The sequence below is a fragment of the Mastomys coucha genome, unplaced genomic scaffold (assembly GCF_008632895.1).
Source record: "Mastomys coucha isolate ucsf_1 unplaced genomic scaffold, UCSF_Mcou_1 pScaffold20, whole genome shotgun sequence".
Classification (NCBI taxonomy): Eukaryota; Metazoa; Chordata; class Mammalia; order Rodentia; family Muridae; genus Mastomys; species Mastomys coucha.
In genome coordinates this window covers 4262374-4285199 of record NW_022196903.1, presented here as the reverse complement: position 1 = coordinate 4285199, position 22826 = coordinate 4262374, and the positions used below count along the sequence as shown (strand labels likewise).

General features: G+C 40.3%; 1 protein-coding gene and 2 long non-coding RNA genes across 5 annotated transcripts in view; 2 read left to right on the top strand and 1 right to left on the bottom strand.

The window, feature by feature from the left end:
• C1galt1 (core 1 synthase, glycoprotein-N-acetylgalactosamine 3-beta-galactosyltransferase 1) overlaps positions 1 to 8615 on the bottom strand; it is a 31601-nt gene extending 22986 nt beyond the window's left edge. The window contains exons 1-2 of one of the 3 annotated variants that reach the window (XM_031381154.1): positions 8423 to 8537; positions 8071 to 8152 (exon numbers count right to left, since the gene is read on the bottom strand). The gene's annotated coding sequence lies outside the window, so the exon portion shown is untranslated. Of the gene's footprint in view, positions 1 to 8026; positions 8153 to 8422 lie in introns of all 3 variants that reach the window. The other 2 variants (XM_031381153.1, XM_031381152.1) reach the window with 2 other exon arrangements.
• Positions 8616 to 8646: 31 nt separating this feature from the next.
• Positions 8647 to 20790, top strand: LOC116098565. The gene is made up of 7 exons (XR_004121870.1): positions 8647 to 8886; positions 9059 to 9401; positions 10485 to 10556; positions 12478 to 12594; positions 15244 to 15349; positions 17448 to 17606; positions 20489 to 20790. It is a non-coding gene; the product is annotated as an uncharacterized LOC116098565 (long non-coding RNA).
• On the top strand, positions 10573 to 12221 carry LOC116098566. The gene is made up of 2 exons (XR_004121871.1): positions 10573 to 11615; positions 11721 to 12221. It is a non-coding gene; the product is annotated as an uncharacterized LOC116098566 (long non-coding RNA).
• Positions 20791 to 22826: the final 2036 nt, after the last annotated feature.

Sequence of the window (22826 nt, the reverse complement as noted above, 5' to 3'; positions counted from 1 at the left end):
AAAGAAAAAAAAGAAAATCTAAAGCATAACAGCATTATTAACTAAATTTAAAAATCTACTACAAAGAATAAACCCACACTTGAGCAGGCAGGAGAAGGAGAGAAACACCAAGCCTGAAGACAGAACAACTGTCTGAGGACAGAAGTGAGTCTGAGGAGTGAATCAAAAAGAGATGGATGTGAGAACAAACATATGAGGTCTGGGACACAGTGAAGGAGGCCAGCAGAGAGACTGGAGTGCTGAGGCAGGAGGGGGAAAATAGCCACAAAACCACTAGCTATCCCCAGATTCAATACAAGATTGCAATATTAGCACCCAAGAGGCTGACTAGACTCCAGGGAGGATATACTCAGGAATTATACCAAAATATGTTTCAATCAAACTGTAGGCCCAAGAGACAATTCTGAAACCATGAAAATGTGATTCACGACCTACAAGTGACTGTCAGTAAGATTATCATATTTCTCACCAGAAACTTTGGAGGACAGAAGGTAGTAGGCTGGTATATTTAAAGTGCTACAAAGAAAAAAGTGTCAACCATGAATCCTACATCTGACAATTTTTTTTCCTTTAAAAGTGAAAGGGAACTTAAGATATTTTGTGTAAACACCCCCAAAGCAGCTCATTACTACAGACCTGCTCTGTAAGAAATTATAAAATTCTGCTCTGCAGAATATTATAAAAATACAGTGGACAATGAAAGTAAATAAAAACTAAACACACAGGTAAACAGAACACCTTACTTATACTATAACTTTTTTTTTTTTTTTTTTAGCTCTACACTTGGTTTCCATATAATTTAAGAGACGGGCATTAGTATAGTTTTGACATACAATGTATAAAGATATAACTGTGTGGTATCAACCAGTGAACTGGAGGAGTTCTAGAAGAAAGGCATTGTGTATGCTATTGAGGCTAACCAGTATGAACTCAAGCTGGAGTGCTATAGTTTAAGGATACCAAGTATAACTCCCCTAATAACCAGAGAAAACAGCTAACCAACATTCACAAAGGGAAAGGAGACAGTAAGCCAGGAAAAGGGGGCTGGAGAACTAGGACAGGAGTCCCTCCTGGTAACTACTTTAAATGAAAATAGATCAAACTCTAATCAAGAGGCACAGCCAGGCAGAATGAATAAACAAGATCAACTACGTTGTAACCATGACACTAACTTTAGACCCAAAGACAAATAGTTTGAAAGTAAGAGTATAGAAAAGAGACACTGCATGCTGACAGTAACCAAGAGAAGAGCAATATAAAACAATTCTGTGTCTCTAATAATTGATCACTAAAACATAAAGCAAAAAGTAAGTATAAATATGTTTCATGTTCAAGGACTGTAAGACTTCACACTGTTAGGATAGTGTTGATCTACAGTCAATATCCTTAACAAAATAATCTACAGATTCAATAAATTTTTTAGTAAAATCCCAACAATGTTTTATTTGATATGGAATCTCAAGAGGTCTTAAATAGACAAAATAGTATTGGATTTAGCAGCCCAAACACCCCAAAAAACATAAAGCTTTTTGCATCAAAATACTTTATCGACAGTTTAAAAAAAAAACAAAAAACAAGTGACAGAATGAACGAAATGAAACACAAATCATACATATAATTTGGACTAATGGGGCTAATGTTATGTGAAGAAGTCCTTAAAAAAAATCAACTAAAATAAAATCAATCCAACTCAAAATGGACATATGATTTTAATGGTTCTCTAGAACATATAGAACAGTCAATAAGCAAATAGAACAATTCCTCATGTTTACCATTAGTTAAATGCTAGTTCATAACTCATAATGATGGCTACTACCAACAATCAGAAGGTAACAGATGTTGGTAAGAACAAAGAAATTGGAATCTGTGTACATGCCAGTAGACATATAAAACAGCACTGCTGCTGTAGACAGCAGTTCAGTATAGCAGGTCCTCAAAAATTAAAACTAATAATCACTGGATGTGGTGGTGCTCAATTTTAATCCCAACAATTGGGAGAAGCAGGTATATATCTGCCAGCTCAAGGTCAGTCTGGGCCACATACTGAGTTCCAGGCCAGCAGTTATACAGTGAGACTATCTATATCTTGGAAAGGGGGCCAGGGGTAAGCATCACATGATCCACTAATTCCACTTTGAGGTATATATACCCTAAGGACTTGAAAACAGAGTCCCAAAGAGGTATTTCCTCCACACTGGTATTCACAGCAGTAGTAAAATGGAGTAAGGGTGAGAGACACATTATCTATAGATAGGTAAATGAATTCGTAGATATACAAAAGATTTATTGGCAATCTTAAAAAAAATGAAGAGAATTCCAATCTGCTACAAACAGATAAAAGAAGAACATTTTGTTAAGCGAAACAAACCAATCGGAAGAAGGTAATGTATGGCTTCCCTTACACTGGGAAACTCAGTAACAGTAGGATTTTGGTTGACAGGGGTTGTGGGGAGGTAGAATGAGACTTGTTTAAATGGTATTGAGTTTCAGCTTCACAGGATGCAGGACTCTGGAGTCAGACAATGATGATGGATGGCTACATCATAATATAAATGCAACCACCACTGAACTACTGAACTGTACAGTTAAAAATGGATAGGATTAGCATTTTAGGGGTATTTTATCACACACACACACACACACACACACACACACACACACACACACAAAATCAGGTGACAGTTTTCTACAGATCAATCTGTGTGTATAATGTGATCTCACCCTAAACAGAGTTTTAAAAGTTAAATAACTATGTAAAAAGTATTCTAAAAGTTTGGAAAAACTGAGTTCAAATTTTATTGACTGTTTGATTGGATCACATCACTATGTACCCCTGGGTGTCCTGGCCCTTAAATGTCCCGTAAGTGCTGGAATTAAAGGCCTATGCTACCATGCTTGAATGGGTAATTCTTGAATGGTGAATGGATGGAGGTTAAAATACAATGCATATTAAAGTGTTTACATCGAGGCACAGTAGTACACACAAACAATCTCAGCACTTGCGAGGTGAATACAAAGGGACTTGAAGGCCTGCTTAGGGTCAGCCTGCGCTACCTTATCGCAAATACACATACACATACTTTCTCTTTTTCATAACCAAAACAAAAAACAAAAACAAATCAGAGGTGAACTGAAATGATTTAACAATTTAATGTTGAGACTGACAGGTCAATCACAGTGTGTTTAAAAGTGTGTCAATTAATAACAGAGATTAGCTGAGCAACACTACAGACTGCTAGAAACTACATGGTTTCCAATGACATCAGTGGGACTGATCTTCCACTTCTTGTATGGATCATTATGCATCCAAAGCAGCCTCAGTTTTCAAGATAAAGGATACAGCCCTAACATTCCACAATTATCTTATCTCTGTGGTCTCCAGACACCAGGCCAGATGTTTAACCTTTTGACAACCAGTCTCTGTAGTTTTAAAACTATTAAATACTGCAACAGTAGAATTTTGCCTCAACACCAGCTTTCTCCAAAACCTTACAGTACTGATGTCTTCTTCAGTGAAATCTGCTATTTCTTCTCTGAAGCACATCATCCTACTCTTGTCAACCCCCAGATAGACACTGACGTAGTTTTCCATCAGACTGAAATGGTTTGTGGAAAAAAAAATTGCATGTGGAAATGTAATACATAATCCACACAGCACTTGACATCAAGGAAGGGATGGCTTATTCAAGGCATAGTATGAAAATAATTAATCCTTTGGAAAACACAAAAGCAACCAGCTAGGTCCTTTACTAATAATTAACAATTACAACTTCTACTATTTCAATATTTTAAAAACATTCCAGGAGAAAACATCTTTTTGCATATTTTTATGGTGAACTGAGAGCTTCCTAAAACTCAGAAGCCGTGGGCAAGTCCTGGAGGCAAAGCAGCTGCAAAGGAATGTTTCTTTATAACAGCCTTTAAAATGTATATGGCATAAAGGCACAAATGATTAACAACATACAAAAACGAACACAAAAGACTCAGAGGAATACAAACAGTGTAGTCAAGGCTATTCAATTTCACCAGCTGGCATTTAGGCAGAATTTTGGGTTTGTTAACATACAGTATTTATTAACTGGTACCATATAATCTTTCTTACAACACACTTTTATTGTCTTTTCAGAGAATATTTGGTAATTATCTTAGAAGCTTAACTGAATATACCCTGAACAATCATTTCATGATCAGAAATTTAACTTCTGGGTAAATTCACAGACGCCATATGTTAGGATGTTAGTTCACAGAGTATTATACACTGCAGCTGGTAAGAACAATAACCTACAAGTGTTGGTGAAGAAAATATTTGCACCTGTGGCTAACATATTTAATTGCTAATAGGTTGTTTTGTAGAAGTAGAGGATGAAACCAAACCAAACCAAAGAGAATGAAAGGGACAAACCATCAAAGGACATATATATGTATATGCATATATACATATGTGTGTATACACACACACACAAATTTCTATATATGTAAAACAAAAGAGATTTTTACTTTTCCTACAAAAATTAAAGATATTTATCTAGAGAGTAAAAATAAAAACATTTGAATACCCCACCTCATTACATCTCTTGACCCTTCTCAGAATTCTCTAAGATTCAAAGTTACATGGACTCAAATACAGGTAACTCAAACTCAACAAACCCCAAAGCAAGTCAATACCTTCCTTAAATATCTCACCTCTGCAAGTGTTTTTAAGTCACATTTTCTTAATCTTGTTACAAGTGGCAGTGTGAGCTAGCTTGTGGCTCTATTGTGGGGACTGTCCTATTAACTCTTAAGACATTTAGAAGCTTTGCTGCCCGTATTTACTAGTTGACAGTAGCATTTCTTCTAGTAGTGGCAATCAAAGTTCTATCTGGACAAGGATTGAAGTCCTCTTGGCGGAGTAAGTCAGCTTTAGTCAAGGTGGCACCAGGAAGGGGCAAGGGCTCAGTGAAGACCTGAGTTCAATCCCTCAGAACCCATGATAAAAAAAGGAAGGTGCAGCGGGGAAACAGTACCACATGGGCCCCTCCTCCCAGGGGCCTGCCTACCAGCTAACTTCCAGGTTTAATGAGAGACTAGCTAGCTCCGTGGTGGTGGAGGCCTTTAATCCCAGCACTTGGGAGGCAGAGGCAGATGGATTTCTGAGTTCGAGGCTAGCCTGGTCTACAGAGTGAGTTCCAGGACAGCCAGGGCTACACAGAGAAACCCTGTCTGGAAAAACAAAAAACAAACAAACAAACAAAAAATGGTGGAGAGCAATTGAGGAAGTCACCTGATGTTGACCCACAATGGCAAAGGCACACCCCTGTTCTAACCTGTTGTGCTAATTTCTCATATATATCACTTCAGAAACAATACATAAAGACTAACTGCAACATTGACTATCTTTAAGGAAGACAAGGAGGTTACTAAGGGAAAGCTGACTTTTTGCACTGTCTGTCTTGTGTACCTTGTGGACTTAGCTTCTGTCTCCACTGCCTCGCCACCTTGGTGTGAGCTGTCTCACAATTACTGCAGCGGCCTTCCAGCCAACGCTTCTCTTCCTCCCACCCTTCTTTATTCTGTTTGCTCGTCTGCCAAAGTCATCCTATCAACTGAAATCAGACCTTGCCACCCATCTTCTCAAAGACCTCTCCCACATGCCTAGCCTCATTTTAAAAGGCCAAAACCTTAAGATGACCTTTAGTCAATACTGCCTGATACTGTTTTCCCACACTGTTTTAACTTTGGACTCTGCTTTGTTCCTTTCACACACCAGGGTCTTGCTGTTCTCTGCTTCAAACACACTGCTCAGGCATTCCTGGTTCATTCTACAGCTATTTCTGCTCTGTACTTCACAGGGGTCTTCCCTGGGCATCCTACTCTGACCTCCAGCTGGCACTAGTATTCTCACTTTCTTTTTCACTTCACTCATTTACTACCTAAAAAGTTAGCACTTGTCACAAGTTTCCAAATCAACTTTGAAAATTTGCATTTCTAACAAGTTCCCTGTTTGCAGAGCTACATGGGGCAATACCTTGTGATAACAGAGGCAGAGGCTGGAGTGGTATAAAAGAAAGCAAAGGACAACCTTAGACACAAAAGCTTACAGTAACGGTAGACTCTAGAACCTCTGTAACACAGCTTGGCCAACATCTCAAATGGGCCTTTGTTAGTATCCTCAGAAAACTAACACAGCAAACAAGAATGCAAGTGTAATACTACATGGAGTTGTAGATATTTCAATTCCATAGTTAAAATGTGATTCAGCAAACAGCTTTCATTGTAAAATAATCAGGTTTCCAAATTCAGAATCTCTCAAATTGCCTCCCCAGGGCCTTACTGCACTTCACACTGCAGGTGGAAGACAATTTGGTTGAAGCTTCTACTTGGTGTTGCCCACTTCTAATGGGGCTCCCTGATGCATAAACAATAGTTTCCTGTTTCACACCTAACAGATAACAGTTGTAGCTGAGTATCTTATACAGACCCTCCCCCCAACACCAGGTGAGGAGTGACATTCCAATTAGGTACAAAAACTTAAGTATACTTTGTCATTTGTTTCTTATTGGGTTGAAAGATAAAATGCTAACTTCACATTTTATGGAGCAAGTCTTGTTTTCTTTAAGTGAATAAAAGCAAAGTATAATGACAAACTCGTGCATGGATCTCTTATTACTTTGCATTTTAATTTAAATTTTCAATTTTTAAAAAGATCTTAGTCCCACCAGATTTGGCATTTAAAAACATGTATCTTTCTTTTATCTTTGATGTAATTTTTAGCTAGCTGATAAAACCTCACAAAGTCTCTTTAAAATATTTGTACTGAAAAGCCAAAACTTTTTAATATAATAGGTATGTAGGAGCATTAAGGCAACAATTTCTATTTACATTTGACTCTTAAATAAATTGCAACAAAATTCTAACCACTACTTTCACCAAAGATTTGACTTTATATTATCATGGATTATAGTTAAGCTGCATAACACAATTTTCATTTCAGCAAAATCAACATACGAGCAATATACAGCCAACCTATGCACACTTTTGAATACGATTAGTCAAACATTAACTCATGTACTTTTAAACTGCCTAGAAAAATTCTATAATTTTCTTAATATTAAAGTTATTCACAATTATAGGCAGATTTTTTTAAGAGCACAATGCCAGGAGAGAGAGTGTAAGTGGGAAATAACCACAAAGCATTTGTAAAATGCTGAGTCCAGAGTAAAAAGATACAGGAAAACATAAATTTCAAGCAAATCTGAGGCACTGAATAGTTAGTTCTCCACTAATGCTGAATTGTAAGTGAGTCATACTTGCCTTCTTAAATCACTGTTTTACTCAACATATGGTGAAAAAGAGTTAACTGTTTGGTAACTTCAAACTCTATATTCATTTAAACTGTACAAAAATATATACTACGGCTGGCAGAAATGCTATACAATGTCTAGAGTACACAATATCGTGTGCATAAGGCTCATATGACATCTGACAAGGAACTGGAAAACTACCGTTTAAATACCTTCTAAAATCTCAAGTTTTCACTTCCAAACTTACACCAGAATCCAACAACTTGTAATATGCACAGCATTTTTTCTTGGCATCCAGGCAGAGCTATCTGTGGTCTATCCTCAACTTCCAGTAAATCACCATATTTCTGTCCTTTACACATTGCCTAATGACTCAGTCTGATGCACTGAAGTTCTAACTTCGTAACTTTTAAATTCAGAATACCTTTTTAGTCTGTATGTACTAAAAGGCAATACCGTGAATACAAAAATCTAGATTAGAAAATTATTTTTTTCTAGAATGTGAGGGATCTTAGAATAGTCTAAGTCCCACGCCACTTGTAAGAAGAGTGTGAGCAGAGCTCAAAAGAATTAATCCCCGATCCCCACTCTTAGTTAATTCAGAAGAGTATCTAAAGTCAAAGCAGTTTGTTTAAGTAGCCAACAACCTAGGAAACCCATCACACTTTGTTACCAAAGGGGAGAGAGAAAAAAAAAATTTTTTTTTTTTTTTAAATCCTGCGCGTAGCAAGCCCCCAACACACCTGACTAGTTCACTCAGTCACTGAAGGGCAGGGAAAGTTCTAACCATAATCGACCAGCTCCAGACAAAGCTGACGGTCCAACGGCGGCAGGCACTCGGGACCGGAGCGGCCGGAAGGTGCGGGCACCTGAGTGCAGACAGCGGGCGGTCGCTGGCCGCGCGGAGGCCGGGGCGGGGCGGCGGGCAGGGACCGCTAAGCGCTGGCCCGCCCCGGGCGCCTCGAGTCGGACCCGCGGGGCAGAGGAGAGCGCGAGGGCGGCCGCACGCACGCCGCCCGCCCGCCCACCCGAGACACCTGTTTGGCCGCGCCGGGCGGCGTTCCCGTACCCTCAGTCGCCCCGCCGCCGGCAGCCGAGCCCCGGGACCCGCAGCCCTCGGGCGCCTCCGCCCGCCGTACCTGACATCAGCCGCGGCTCCCTCTCGCCCCTCCCAGAGGCGGGGAGGAGAACGACCCCCAACCCGCGACCTTCGCTGCCCTGGCCCGCCGCAGCACCGGTAGGGGCTGCTAGCCAGGGCCGCCCGCGGCCGCCCAGATCATCTCCCCGCGGCGGCGGCGGCGGCTGCGGCCGAGGCGGGCCCGGCGCGCGCTCTCGCCGCTCGCCCCCGCCGCTCGCCCCGCCCCTCCCCGCCGAGCGGCCTGGGCCACGGTCCGCCTACAGCGCAGCCGCCACCCAGGGGTCTCGGAGAGCTGACGTCACAGCTGCAGCAGCAGCCCCGGGAAGGGCGGGGCCTGGGCCGAGTGGGCGGGGACACGGCGACGTGCGGAGGCGGGGATTGGCCGCCGGGCGGTTGCTCCGCCCCCCTGCGAAGTGGGCTGGGAAGTCCGGGCTTCCTCCAGCCGAGGGTTTCAGCCCCCTTCTGGTGAGTTTGAGGGCTCTAATTCTCTCAAGAAAGCAGAAGGCGAAATGAGCAGGGACTACAAGTAGAGTTAGCTGCCTTATAAACTGTTGTCTGTGGAACAAACCTTAACGTCGCGCTGACCTCTAACCCAATCTTAGCCCCTTTTTTTTCCTTGCCTCGTGTCCTCTCACAGCATCCTTCTATCAAGAAATTTGGCATAATGAAGAGTGCTGTGTAACCAGATGTGTGCCTCAGAAGAACAGAAAACTCAGCGAGTGGTAATGGAAAGCCTTTTGGAGGAATGTGTGTATGGCACTTTACTTCGCTTTGCAAACTCGTCTGCCCTGCTTTGGCAAAGGTCCTGTGTACCAGGAAAATATCTTTGTGGCAGGCAAACGGAAGTGGTTTGCCACCTGTTGAGGCAGCAGGGAGTGGAAGTAAGATCTAGAGACTACCGACTTAAACCATCATCTACAAGGCCAGGCCCCGGATGGAAAAACTGTGCCCTGCTTGATCAAACGAGGCAGTTCTGAGTGGTATGATCATAAAAAGAAAAAGAGCTATTAAGATATGTTCTATGGGGGTGTGGTGAGGTGTGGAGGAAGGGGGTACCTCAGCGGGTCTACGCGAAGACAACCCTTCCCCCTGAGGGACGAATCTCAACGGTATAGCATAGAATAGAGTTTATTTAGGGTAAGGGGAGGGGAGTTAAGAGGGTAGCAGAGACAGAGAAAGGCAGAGAGAGAGAGTAGAGAAGTAGAGATCGGCCATGACCACGTGGAGAGAGGAGGAAGGGAATGGGAAGAGAGAGGGCAAGCAGGAAGCAAGAGTAAGAAAGAGAAGAGAGGCAAGAGAACAAGACAGGGAGGAGGGGCCAAGCAGCCCCTTTTATAGTGACTCAATCCTGTCAGAGGTTGGTTAATTATTAAGTTTGTGACAGACAGAATACCAACATTGAGCATACTACAGCATAGTTAATAAAATTGAGGGTTTTGAAGTAAGACACTTAAGCTTTATCTGAATCCACTTTCTGCCTTTAATATTATAAATACTAAGTTATAAAGAGCAGGTATATTTTGGTTATGATTCTAGACAAGGAGCTGTGTGTGTTGATATTTTTGTTTATAAAGTCCTGAACCAGCCAGCCAGATATTGTCGCAGGAAACAGAAAACATATTGGAGACCTAGCCAAACTCGATTTTATAGCAGTCACTGAATAGCCCATTCATTCATTAATCCATTAGTCACAAGAATGAATTGAGACATTCCGTAAGGGGAGAGTCCTAATCCACAGGTTTACTTAGCCTCACCCCCCAATGCATGATAATTGAGATCTAAGAGTCTTGGGGGAAAAAAGCCACATTCCAACTATAGTAGGCTAGGATCTAGGTGCTGACCCATTCATTCATTGTGCAATTTTAGGAAGCTACTGAACAGCATGTCTGATAGGAATAATAAACAGTATATGTTGGCTGTTGCTGGTACTTTACCTTCAATTTACTTGGGTTCAGCTTTAGTGCCATTTGCATAGATAGCACCAATAAATCAAAAAAAAAAAAAAAAAAACCTTCCAAAGGAAGTTTAAAACATGAAACAAAGTTAGTGATTTTAATCCCAAGGTCTCCTTTTCGAATGAGAAGACTGAGGAAAGAATGAGAAACTAATAGGACCAGGCCAGAAAAGGAGGGCAGGTAAGCGCCCTTTCTCTGGTCCATGCCCCTCCAGCTTCTCTCCCAGACGTCCTTTGCCCCATCCTTCTCCTCTCCTCAACTCCTGCTCAGCCTTAACACTCCACAAAACAAACAAACAAACAAACAAACAAAAACCCAACATTTTGTCACACATAAATATAAAAGAAAACTGCCTGGAAGTCCAAGTGTTCTGAATATAAAACCAACCTCAGAATTCCACGAGTCCCAAATTCTATTAAGAGTTATAAATGACTAAAGAATAACATCATTTTAGTAAAGATAAGAAACACCCCCAAGGATAAGTTCTAAGTTTAGGCATAGTCATATTTAGCAAAATTACAGGCACAAAGGAATGGAAATAGAAGCAATATTGGTCAAATGACCACTCCCTTCCTTAGTTTTTTTTTTTTTTATAGAGTCACCATTTTATGAAAACAATACATGCATATTCAAACAGATTCAAAACATGTAAACCAATTCAAACAAAAATGCAGATAAGTTGTGCAGATATAAGATGAAATAATGCCATAATCAAAAAATTCTGTCTTGTTTTCTTTTTGACATTTTTCTAAAACTAAAACAAAAAATACCCCACAAGAGCACATACTAGTTCACAAATTACATATTCAATGTATATTCTTTTCTCATGAAAGGATATATCCCAAGTCCTTACTGCTATAAACAATTCTTTGATGAACTAACCTTTGTACAACCACGCAGTTATCTCCTTGGAGGTAGAAATGACATTCGTGTCAGCTATTTTTTTCAGTACTATTAACTAGAAAAGATGATTATTTTTGAAAAAATACTTCATTTTTGGGGCTCAAAGCTGACTGGATTATCCTATTTAAAAACATAGATAAATCCCAGCTAGTATTGTTGTCTGTCTGGTATTTAATGTCTCAAAAAAGTATTTCAATGCATGTCAAAGCTTCTTGGAATAAGAAGACAGATACTATCAGTTGTCTGAATAATATCCTTTTTACCTTTCTTGCACAGCCATGATTCTAGCAGGATACTGATGCATCCAGCTAAATTCTTCTACTCCCTCAGACCCCTGTAAGTTATTGCCTTCCATGTGTTCCTTGTTGAGCATAAGAAAAGTTCTATGGAAGAAATGTCCTTTAAGCTCTCTGACCTACATGAATCCCTTTTCTTAAACAGGGATGCTGTGAAAGTAACTTTGATGATCAGCTTGATTGGATTAAGGAACACTTAAGATTCTTTCTTCTGGTCTTATCCCCTCCCAGACCCCCCTTTCACAACTTGGGGAAGAGTCTCCTTTTGGCCTGTGCTATCTGAGGGTTTCCTGGAGCTGCTCCTTGCTGTAGAAGAGGATCTGGAACTGCGTTATGATTGAAGACCTCAGTGCTGAAGGCCAGAGGATGGTCGGGGAGCTGCAACAGATAGACAGTGTGCGGCATTGTACTGCACAGGGAAGGCCATACCCTGGGAAACTGAGGCACTTAAACATGAAGAACCCGGAAGTGGAATTTTGCAGTTACACTTCGACCCATCCTTCAGAGAGCAAAGTTAATTTGCAAATTCAGACACACCAGGGTGCACTTCCAAATGTTGAACCATTTCAGAAAGGCCTGATTGAGCTCTTGAAAGTCTTGCCAGCATGTGCTTGTCAAGTTTGAGGCTGGCATAAAGGACTATAAAGCTAAAAAGGCAAGTCAAAAACAACAAACCTACATTCTGGTCTCACATGTAGGGTATAAGCAGGACCACCCTCATGATGATGCAGAACCCACAACTAGAATTTGTGATGGCAGCATTTTCTGTCCTGTAGAAATGTGTGGTTCTAGCTGATGACCCATTGCAGTTGTTGGAATCTCTGCAAGTATGTTTGCCTAATAAATTATCTGTTTTAAGTTTTTTGTTTTTTTTGTTTGTTTGTTTGTTTGTTTGTTTTAAGGAGCACCACAAGATTACTGGAGCAGACTCCTGGGTGCATCTTTGAAGTCATTTCCATAGGTGATGAGATCCTGAAGGCTCTGACCCCTTTACGGATTCATAATATTATGGCATTAAGGTAAGATTGTGGGAAGTAGGCAGTAGCACCTTTTAAGGAAGTGGGATGCTGGAGGTGTCTTACAGGGATATAAGTCTCCCTGATCCCATCCCTGTCCAAAAAAAGATGAAGAATATTGTCTAATGTACAGTCCTGTTGTAAAGCACATGAAGCCAAGCAACCATAGACCAAAAGACTCTAAAGTCATAAGCCAAAGTAATATTTCCTCTTTTAGGTTATTTCTGTCACGTATTATGTCTTGGCGACAAAAAAAAAAAAGTAAGTATTTCAGACAATGCAGATAGAGCAACTATCTTTCCAGTATAATAATTAAAGTTGCTGGCACTATTATTACTGTTGGAAGTGGAAGGTACATGCATTCATTTTTGCTTTAGAGAGCCACCTTTCCAGGTCTGGCCTGCCTCCTTGTGGACTGTTGTTACATAAGGAAAAACAAGTCTCTCCTATAAAAGGTTTTGTTAATTGGGCTTGTGTTATAAACATTGAATGCAGTTTCTACTTGATATAATAAGATAGGTCTTCGTTCACTCATCATATAAAGAGAATTTTTGCATAGAGATGTGAGATGAAAATAAGAGCCATACAATGCAGATGATGAACAACAGTACAACATTCTCTACAGACTTACTTTTGTTTTATTCCAATATTAAACATATTTACCTGGCCAGATATTGATGGTACACACACTTAATCCCAGCACTCAAGAGGCAAAGGCAGATGGATCTCTGTGACTTCAAGGCCAGCCTGGCCTGCATAGAGAACTCCTGGCCAGCTGGAGCTTCATAGTAAGATCTTCCCTCAAAAAAAAAAAAAAAAAAAAAAAAAAAAGAGTAAGTAAGTAAACAAAAATAAATATATTAACAAATGGTTTTGTAATATTTAACTTACATCTACTCATCAGGAAACTGTAAAATACATCCTCAGATTCTGTAATGCATCTTCCGTAGGTGTGACTTAATTCCTTTCTCCTTACATTGGACTGTACTTACTGACTTGTGTTCATGAACAGAAGGAGGATGCAGTAATGTGCTGTGTCTCCTCAGAGCTCTGAGTCTGAACAATGAGGGCCAGCTTTCTTCCTCTTCTTCTTGAGTCACTTGCTGAGGCAAAAGACTGTCATATGATAGTTACAAAACTTCTGAGGCAACTTACTGGGAGGCCATCTCAGTAAGTCATTAAGTTATTAAGAATAACAGTCAAATAAAACCATATAAATAATCTTAAAAGCAGATCTACCAGCCCTAGTAAACCCTCAAATGACCAGACACATGTCATTTAATGTTCCTAGGCAACATCTGAACTATGAATCACCCAACTAAATTGCTCTCAAATTTCTACCTCACAATAACTGGGCTAATCAATGTTTAAATAATTGTTTAACACCACTAGGCTGGGATGGCTTGTTGTCCAACAGTAGGTGCATAAGAGCTGGGTATAGCAGAGTCTACCAAAATCCTGGTGTATAAGCAACTATTTAATCATTTGTTGTTTGAATGACTAGGCCACTGAATGATGTAGAGTGTATCTACCATACTGTAGTGTGTCCTGTGCAATACTGTTACTGAACATAGATGAACCTAACATCTACGTCCTGTAATGTTTTTATTATAAACTCATAGAAATCAACTGAGAATCTCAATGAGATCTGGTATTCATAGTCTTGAATATGGCATGGCAAACAGAATATAGAATTCTTGAAACTTACATGCTATTACGTGAGTAATCAAACGTTCCTTAATCTCATTTTTTCTGTCCTTCAACTGGGGACAATAATTTGAGTCTTCATGTGCTGGATGTACAGACATGCAAACAAACACATAAAATAAAACAGTAAAATAAATTATTTTTACAAATTTGGATTGATTAAGTTTACTTTTTAAAAAGTAAATAATCATTAAATACCGTGTGTGTGAATAACATGAGGTTTTCTCTGCAGAGGAGGCATATTACTTGCTGATTCATATATAGTTGTACAATTATTCATAACAAGCAGGTTGGACTTAATTGGGTGGCAGGATGATAGTTTATTATGTGGCAGACTTCACTTTATTAGCCTGTTGGAAATTTATTGTGCTTTAAAAAGAATACCCAGTTATGACTGGCTGGTTTTTCTTTTCAAGAATGAATTTGTAACTATAGGTCCTGTGTCTGCCCTTCTTACACAGTGGTGTGTAAATATTCCTAGTCATAAACAAACATTTAACCAGTCAGAAGAGTTCATTCTGGAACAAAACTGCAGCCAATAAACGAAAGGAGGCGTGTGTTGATGCAGTTGAGGGGGAGTTGATGCAGTCGACTGTCCTCAGTGCTGTGGCATTGTGACAATATACCTGGGACCTGAAGACAACACCCCCACACATACCCATAGTTCAGATTTCCCCAGGAATCCTACCCTGGGATCAAAAAAGCTAAAGCCCTGGTGCCAGAGGAAGAACCTCTCCCCAAGAAAGAGATTTCACACTGTCTGAGAGCATCTCACCAATCAATAGATGCAGGTATCCCAGCTTCTGTTCCGTGCTTCTGTGAAATTGTAACTGCTGTAGGGAAAAGTGGAGAGACTCTTAAGAACTTTTCTTTTCCCTGGTTCTGGGCCAAATGATAAACAAACCTGTTTTCTTTCCCAAAGTTTCACTCCCTATTTTCTTTCAGGATACAAAATGTTAAGGTGGCAGGCTTTCAGCCCCAAGTGCCTGGTATCAGCATGAGTAAGAAGTAACAGTCTCAGAAGGAGTAAGCTAAAACCTTCAGATATGATGTAAGTTCTTCTTTTTCAGTGGATTAATTCTGGAGTCTCCCCTGCTTTGTTCTATAGGTGACTCCCCTTAGCAACAGGAAATAGGTTTCAAGACTTTCAGTGCTCAGCAGAAATGGCACACAGTACCGAGCCCTGTGTATACTATGTTTTTCCCACAAATAAATAGCCATTAGTAATAACTAATAAAATAGAATAATTATAATAGCATACTACTAAAAGTTGATCTTCATCCCACAATCTTACGGTACCTTAGAAACCTCAGCATCTAAGTCTCTGTTCCTACTAAGAGAGCTTTCACTTTTCACCAAAGGAAATACTTCTGGCTTTTTTTTTTTTTTTTTTTTTTTTTTTTTTTTTTTTTTTTTTTTTTTTTTGCTACAGCCATAGAGTTAGCATCGTTATCCTTGCCTTCTGAGGCTACCACTAAATACAAAGAGGGTTCCTTCAAGATGAGCAGTGTGTATGGTGGTGAGCTGACAGACAAGATAGCTGTAAAGTATGTAGTGGGCAAGTGCTTTGCACACTGTCGATGTGCTGGAAAAAATGGAGCAGGGTGGGGTGAGATTTCATCATACTAATTAGGATGATGCATAAGTAAAACATTTTAATAACATATTTCTGGGAATTTGCACTAGTAACTTGGGGCCATACTTGAGAAGAGATGAGGAGGGCCATCTCTTCCCCACCACCACCATGAAATGGAATAAAAGAAGGTTATCTTCTTGTTTCGTGCCTTCTGCCTTTTAGCTGTCCATTTAACAGCCAATCTGTCTAACTACTACCTCAATTGAACAGTGGATTGTTTGTGGCTGTGGGGGATCTCTGTGTAGGAAGAAGCACCTTAAGAGAGACACAGAACTTCAGTACCCCTTTGCAATATCAAAATCAGAAATAAAAGATGAACTTGAGGAAACCAAGGTGTAGGGACAGAATCCTTCCAACAGAGCATCCCCTCCCCTCTGGAAAATTCTAAATGATCTTTATTCATAACAGCCATGCCTTCAGAAATCTACCAAGACATTGAGAAAGGAAGGCTGGTGCACTTTCTGACCGGACTGACACAGGAGGGGCTAATGTGGAGAACAGGGCAGTAGACGAGATAGACTAAGAACGGCTAGAAAATACTTTCAACCTCAAGGGAAGCAGACTGAGCATGATTCACATATGAGCTTGAAAGCAAAGTCTGCCACATGTGCACCAGGAACTGGTGTTGCCTCAGCATCTGCTGTCCCTCAGGTCAGGCTCCCTGACATTATGCCCTATTATCTAGCTTCCTTGAGTAGGAGCCACAGTAGTCCTTAGCTGTTTTCATTGGTAGCTCACCAAAACCAGAGTATATTTGTTGTAAATGGAACAGGTGACACTTTGGTTTCAAATCCTGTTTCAAAAGCAAAACAGTAATGAGCATACTGACTAGTTCTATCGTTGACACAGTCTCACAAATTTCAATGTATAGCATGGGGATTGTTTTTTCCTTTTAATTTGTGTTTTTAGATATAAAGAGGGACTGTAGTAAGTAACTTTGTTTTTATCACTTTTATTTAATTACATCAATTTCATTTGTGTAGGTATTAGTGTGGTAACATTCATGTGTCATGTCATATATGTAGGGACAACTGCAAGAGTCATTTCTCTTTTTTTACTGTGTATCCAGCTTGGGAGGAGCACCTTTTCCCACAAAGGCATTTAACCAGCTCTGTAGTAGGTATCTTTTGGGGTTTCTCTGCCTCCATTGAGAAGTGCCCCATTCCTCAGCTCTTCTCTAAGTTTTTCCTACAAGTTGGGTCCCATGGTCATGTCTATAGAGAAGACTTTCTTCCTACTTGCATTGCCCTAGTATGAATATATTTTAAAACTTGTTTGTTCTTGTTAAATTAATTTGAATAGATAACTTTTTCATTCATCCATATACATTTTGCCAGGACCAGTGATTCATACCTGTAGTCTCAGGAGGGTTGAAAGAGTTGGGAGCCAGCCTGGGTTCTGTATGAAGATCCCATCTCAATAAATTGAAATAAGTTAAACAAACAAAACAAACTAAACAAGTTTTTATTAAAATGAAAATATAGGTAATCATATATCTAATCACTTTATTTAGGAGGGATGTTAGTAGTTCTTTATAATGTATGTGAGACATGAAGCAGAAAGGACCACCACAGGCTTAGGAAGAGCCCGGAAGCTTAAAGGCAACCAAGCAGCACAGGAGGAGGCCTCAGGGCCTTGTTCTACTGAAGAAGCACCAGAAGGCTGGGAATTGGTAAGCCAGGTTTGTGAAAGCCCTAGGGAACAGTCCAGACGTCCTCGCAGCAACCAGCTAGGCAGTTGAGAGCCCTAAGGAGGTTTCCTGGTGATCTCGCTGCCGTGCCTTGTGTTCTCCTCTATAGGCTGACCCAGTGGCAGTGAGTCAGACACAAAGAGGAAGCAGTCCTAAAGCTGTGGCAACTCTGCTTCTTCTGGGACAATGTTCCAGAAAGCATAACACAGACTTCCTTCTCAAGTTAATGAGTCTGTGTGGTCATTAGGAGGTGGGAACTGCTGTAAACCACAAGGGGTAGGCCTTTGAAGGTTATGCCCACTTTGGTTTTGGCCTATTTTTCTGTTTTATGATCTATCACCACGTGAGGAGTCCCTACTCTATCCTCCCATCCCCACAAATGGATTCTGCCACCCTGCTTTATTTATCACATTGGCTGAAATTTCTCTGGGACTGTGAGTCCAAATAAACCTTTCCTTTCTTAGGTTGTTTCTGTTGGGCACTTGGTCAGAGTAATGATATTAGTATCAGTATAAATACTATTCAACAGTAAAGAGAAATAAAGTGCCAAGATACTAAAAGATATCATGGAATTTTACATGTATGTTATCAAGTAAAAAAAAAAATCTCAAAAGACTATGTGCTATATGATTTCAACCTGATGATTTTCTAGAAAAGGAAAAACTATCCAAAGTGACCAAAGATTGCTGGGGGTCTGAAAGGAAGGTGGCATGAATAAGGAGCAGATAGGAGATTAGGAACAGGGCAGGGAATCTATTCTTTATGATACTATAATAATGTATGTGTTACTATACATCTTTCTAAACCCATGGAATGAACAACAGCAAAAATTCAACCTAATATAATCCAATGAACTTATAATAGAACCTATAAAAGAGATTATGAATAGAAGTATCCTTTATGGGATATGAAGAGAAAATCCTCAACAAAGCATTGACAAACTGAACATGAACTAAAACATGAAGAGCCTGAACAATCAGTGGGCAAGGGACTATGGTAGACAATTCTCCAAAGAAGATGATGTTCAATAAGCATAGCAAATATATGCAGTGTCCTTAGTCATTGATTTAATATAAATCAAAGGCAAAAGGAGGTAGTATTTCACACTAGAGAGCTATAAAGGAAAAATATACAAAAGCTTAACAAGGATGTGGAGAAGTTGGAATACTTGTATGTCATTAGTAGGGACATACAGTGGTCCAGACACCATGTAAAATGAATAAGAGCTAAATACAGGACACAGCAAGCAGGTCAACTACTTTTGTATTACTTATGACAAGTTGTACTTGACATAACACCTTAAAGGAGTCAGAAGTTATTTTGGCTCTTCAGAGGTTTCAGTCCATCCTAGTGGAGGGCAGTGGGGACTGGTGGAAAGCTCACCTATGGTGGATCAGGCAGGAAGATGAGGAATGCAGTGGGAGCAGTACAAGTTTCCAAGGCTGTCTCCATCTTCCTGCTGGGCCCCACTTTTCAAAGTTTAGGATATACTTTCCACTGTATCCTAAAAGCGTACTGCTAGGTGGATACTAAAGTGTTCAGAACACAGTACCATGCAACCCACTAATTCTTTTTTTGAGGTAAGTGCTAAAAGATGAAAGCATTAAATTAATTCCTAAAAAGTGACACTAGGGACAAGATGAGCTATCTGTACATAAATGTTCACACTAACAATATTCATAAAAGCCCAAAGGTGGAAATGATCTAAGTGCCCAGCAAATGATAGCTAAATAGACAAAATGTGCTGTGTTGGGCATTTGTTTGCTGTGATAAAATAGTGACCTGACACAAAAAGCTTAAGGGTGAATGTTTTTTTTGGATCGTGGTTACAGAGATTTCACAGTAGGCTGTATCTGTTGTTTTGGGTCTGAGGTGAGGCAGTGCACCATGACAGGAATGCAAGGTAGAACAGGACTGATCAGCTCTAGGCAGCCAGGAATTCAGGAACAAAATATAGCCCTCAATACCTCTGTCCTCTCACCTTGAAAGCAGACTTCTAATAAGCCACAGAGATGATAATAGTGACTGTCGAGTACTCAGCCTTGTCACCCTTCCAAAGCACAGAGAACTCTACAGAAGAAAGTTCAGAAGAATGCAAGAGCCAGAGCTTGGGAAGGAGTGCTAGGAACTGCTGTCTTCTGGACATGATGGAGCTGTCATGCCCATGCACTCCGCAGGTGTAATTACCTGTGCAAGACTGCAGCCATCATCGCTCTACCTACCATAGATGGGCAAGGAGCTCACAAGACCCCAATCCTTTCTGAGAACCGATAGGCAGTAAATGCTTTGTAGGGGAGGGGCAGTCATATTCTTTACTGGGATAGACACTAGTAAGTTGCCCATACTCAAATCCCCGACTCATGTTTATATAGGCAATACCAGTTAAGTGAAGCATTAGTCCAGCACAACCACACACAAATATTAAAGTAGAAGTTTTTGAAGAAGAAGAGGGTTGTTTGGACTGGAAGGGAGATATGAGATGATATATATGTACATGTATGTGTATGTAAATGTGTATATCATATGTGTGTGTGAAATTGTGAGAGAATTTTATTATTATTATTAAAAAAGAACATTCTCCAGTAATCTGTCCCTTTAGCTAGTCCTCTCCTTCTACAGCAGTGGTTCTCTTAATGCCGTGACCCTTTGTGGAATCCTCATGATATGGTGACCCTCAGACATAAAACTATTTTCATTACTCCTTTATAACTGCAATTTTGCTGCTGTTATAAATTGTAATATAAACATCTGTGTTCTCAAATGGTCGGAGGTGACCCCTGAGAAAAGCTCATGCCCCCATAGGAGGGTCACAACCCACACATGGAGAACCACTATGCTAAAGTTTTTGGTTCCTTCCTTACTAGCACCAGCAGCTAGGGCCGTGCTCTCGATGCGTGTGCCTGTGAAGAAAAGCAATACCAAAGACGCTGATGTTCCAAATGTACGTACTGTTTGGATCCTGTCGTGACCTGAAGGAGGACTGCAAGCCTGCAAAATTCTATGAGATGGCGTCTTGACTGAATACAATACGATGTTAATGATTCATCAATCTTAACAGGCCTCTTTAGGGAATGAGCAAAAGAGACTCTCTTATTTCCTATAATCTTAATCTTAAATTTTTATCTATAATCTAAGATTAAATATATGTGTAATATGCAGAAAAATATATTTTTTGTGGCTGTTTTGATGTTGAGGCATCTGGCTATGTAGCTGGTATTACAGGTATGTGCCACAATGTCAGGCTCAATATAGTATTCTTTTTAAAATATATATACATATATATATATGTATATATATAATTGGTTATTTTATTTATTTACATTTCAAATGTTATCCTCCTTCCTGTTTCCCCTCCACAAACTCCCAGCCCCTTCCCCTCCTTACTGTTTCTATGAGGGAGTTCACCCACCCACCCCACTCCCGCTTCACTGCCCTAGCATTCCCCTACACTGGGGCATCGAGTCTCCACAGGACCAAGGACCTCCCCTCCCACTGATGGTAGATAAGGTAATCCTATGCTATATCAGCAGCTGGGGCCATGGGTCCCTCCATGTGCACTCTTTGGTTGGTAGCTTAGTCCCTGGGAGCTTTGGAGGGTCTGGTTGGTTGATATTGTTGTCCTTCTTATAGGGTTACAAACCCCTTCAGCTCCCTCAGTCCATTCCTTAACTCCTCCATTGGGGTCCCCATACTCACTCTGATGGTTGGCTTGGAGCATCCGCATCTGTATTGGTCGGGCTGTGGCAGAGCCTCTTAGGGGACAGCCATACCAGGCTCCTGTCAGCAAGTGCTTCTTAGCATCAGCAATAGTGTCTGGATTTGGTGTCTGCAGATGGGATGGATCCCTAGGTGGGGCATTCTCTGGACGACATTCTTAACAACTGATTTATCCACTAATCAGGTGTCACACACACACACACAGAGGGAGATGCCACCCTTCTCAATGTCAAATTATAGGCAGGCCTATGGCAAAAATTTTTAGAAATAGGACCTGTTGCTGTTTCAAGGAACTGTGAGAGCTGCACCTGACATATCATCTCATGGGTATACCCCTGCCTCTCAGAAAATCCATTCCAATGACTAATCAACACACACAGCTAAAAACAAGCTCCCTACTCCCAAACTATAGTACATTCGAATTTTAAAATATTTTGAAGGCCAGCAAGATGTGTCATAAGATAAGGGTGCTTATACGCAGGCCTGCCTACCTGAGTTCAGTTTCTGGAATCTACAGTGGAAGAAGAGAACCAACTGCCAAAAATTGTCCTCTAACCTCTACACATATGCATTCACACATATCATTCATATCTACATACATACATGCATGCATACATACATATACACACACATACATACATATATACATACACACATACTGACACACAAAATCTAAAAAATATATTTTTGATACATGGTCAGTTAAATCCATGCATATAGAATCCACAGATATAGAAGGGTCACTACATACAAATATAGCATATACATATGTGTATGCGTTTATATGCGTATAAACATGAGGTATCTATAGTATTAGATGCACAGTTTTCACCACAGCTGTACTATGTAGGAATTATTGCACTCAAATATGGAAATCGAGATGCAGATAGATAGAGTGAATAGCCAGCTCAGTTTACCTGCTATTAAGCAGTAAAGCAGTAAAGTTAAGGAGCTGGAGATATGTCCCAGTAATAGAGATCTCTCATTGCTCCTCTAGAAGACCTGACTGGTTCCTAGAACCCACAGCAGGCTTATATATCTTCTATAGATTGTAACTAGAGTTCCAGGGAATCTGACCCTCTTTGGCCTCCATAGACATATACCCACATGTGGCAAACACTGGTTCAGGCATGGCAACACACACACACACACACACACACACACACACACACACCTGTACCTATAATTTTTATAATAACAAAAAGGTTTTAAGCTTAGAGCTATATCTAATGCACCTGGGAGGACAATTTCTTATTTGCCTTCATGCAACACAAATTGTGGCATACACTCATGGAGTTTTGAGATGCTGACTTAATTGAACTAATCAGAGTCAAGTACAGTGCTCTGCAGTAAGTCACTGGAGGTCAGAGATGGCTCTTCTAGCCTCACTCTAGCCTCCCATTTGAATTTAAATTTTTCTGACTTTAGAGAAAAGATGTCATTCAAACATTCTAAAGAGTGGGTAAAGCTCTACAATTTTGGGGA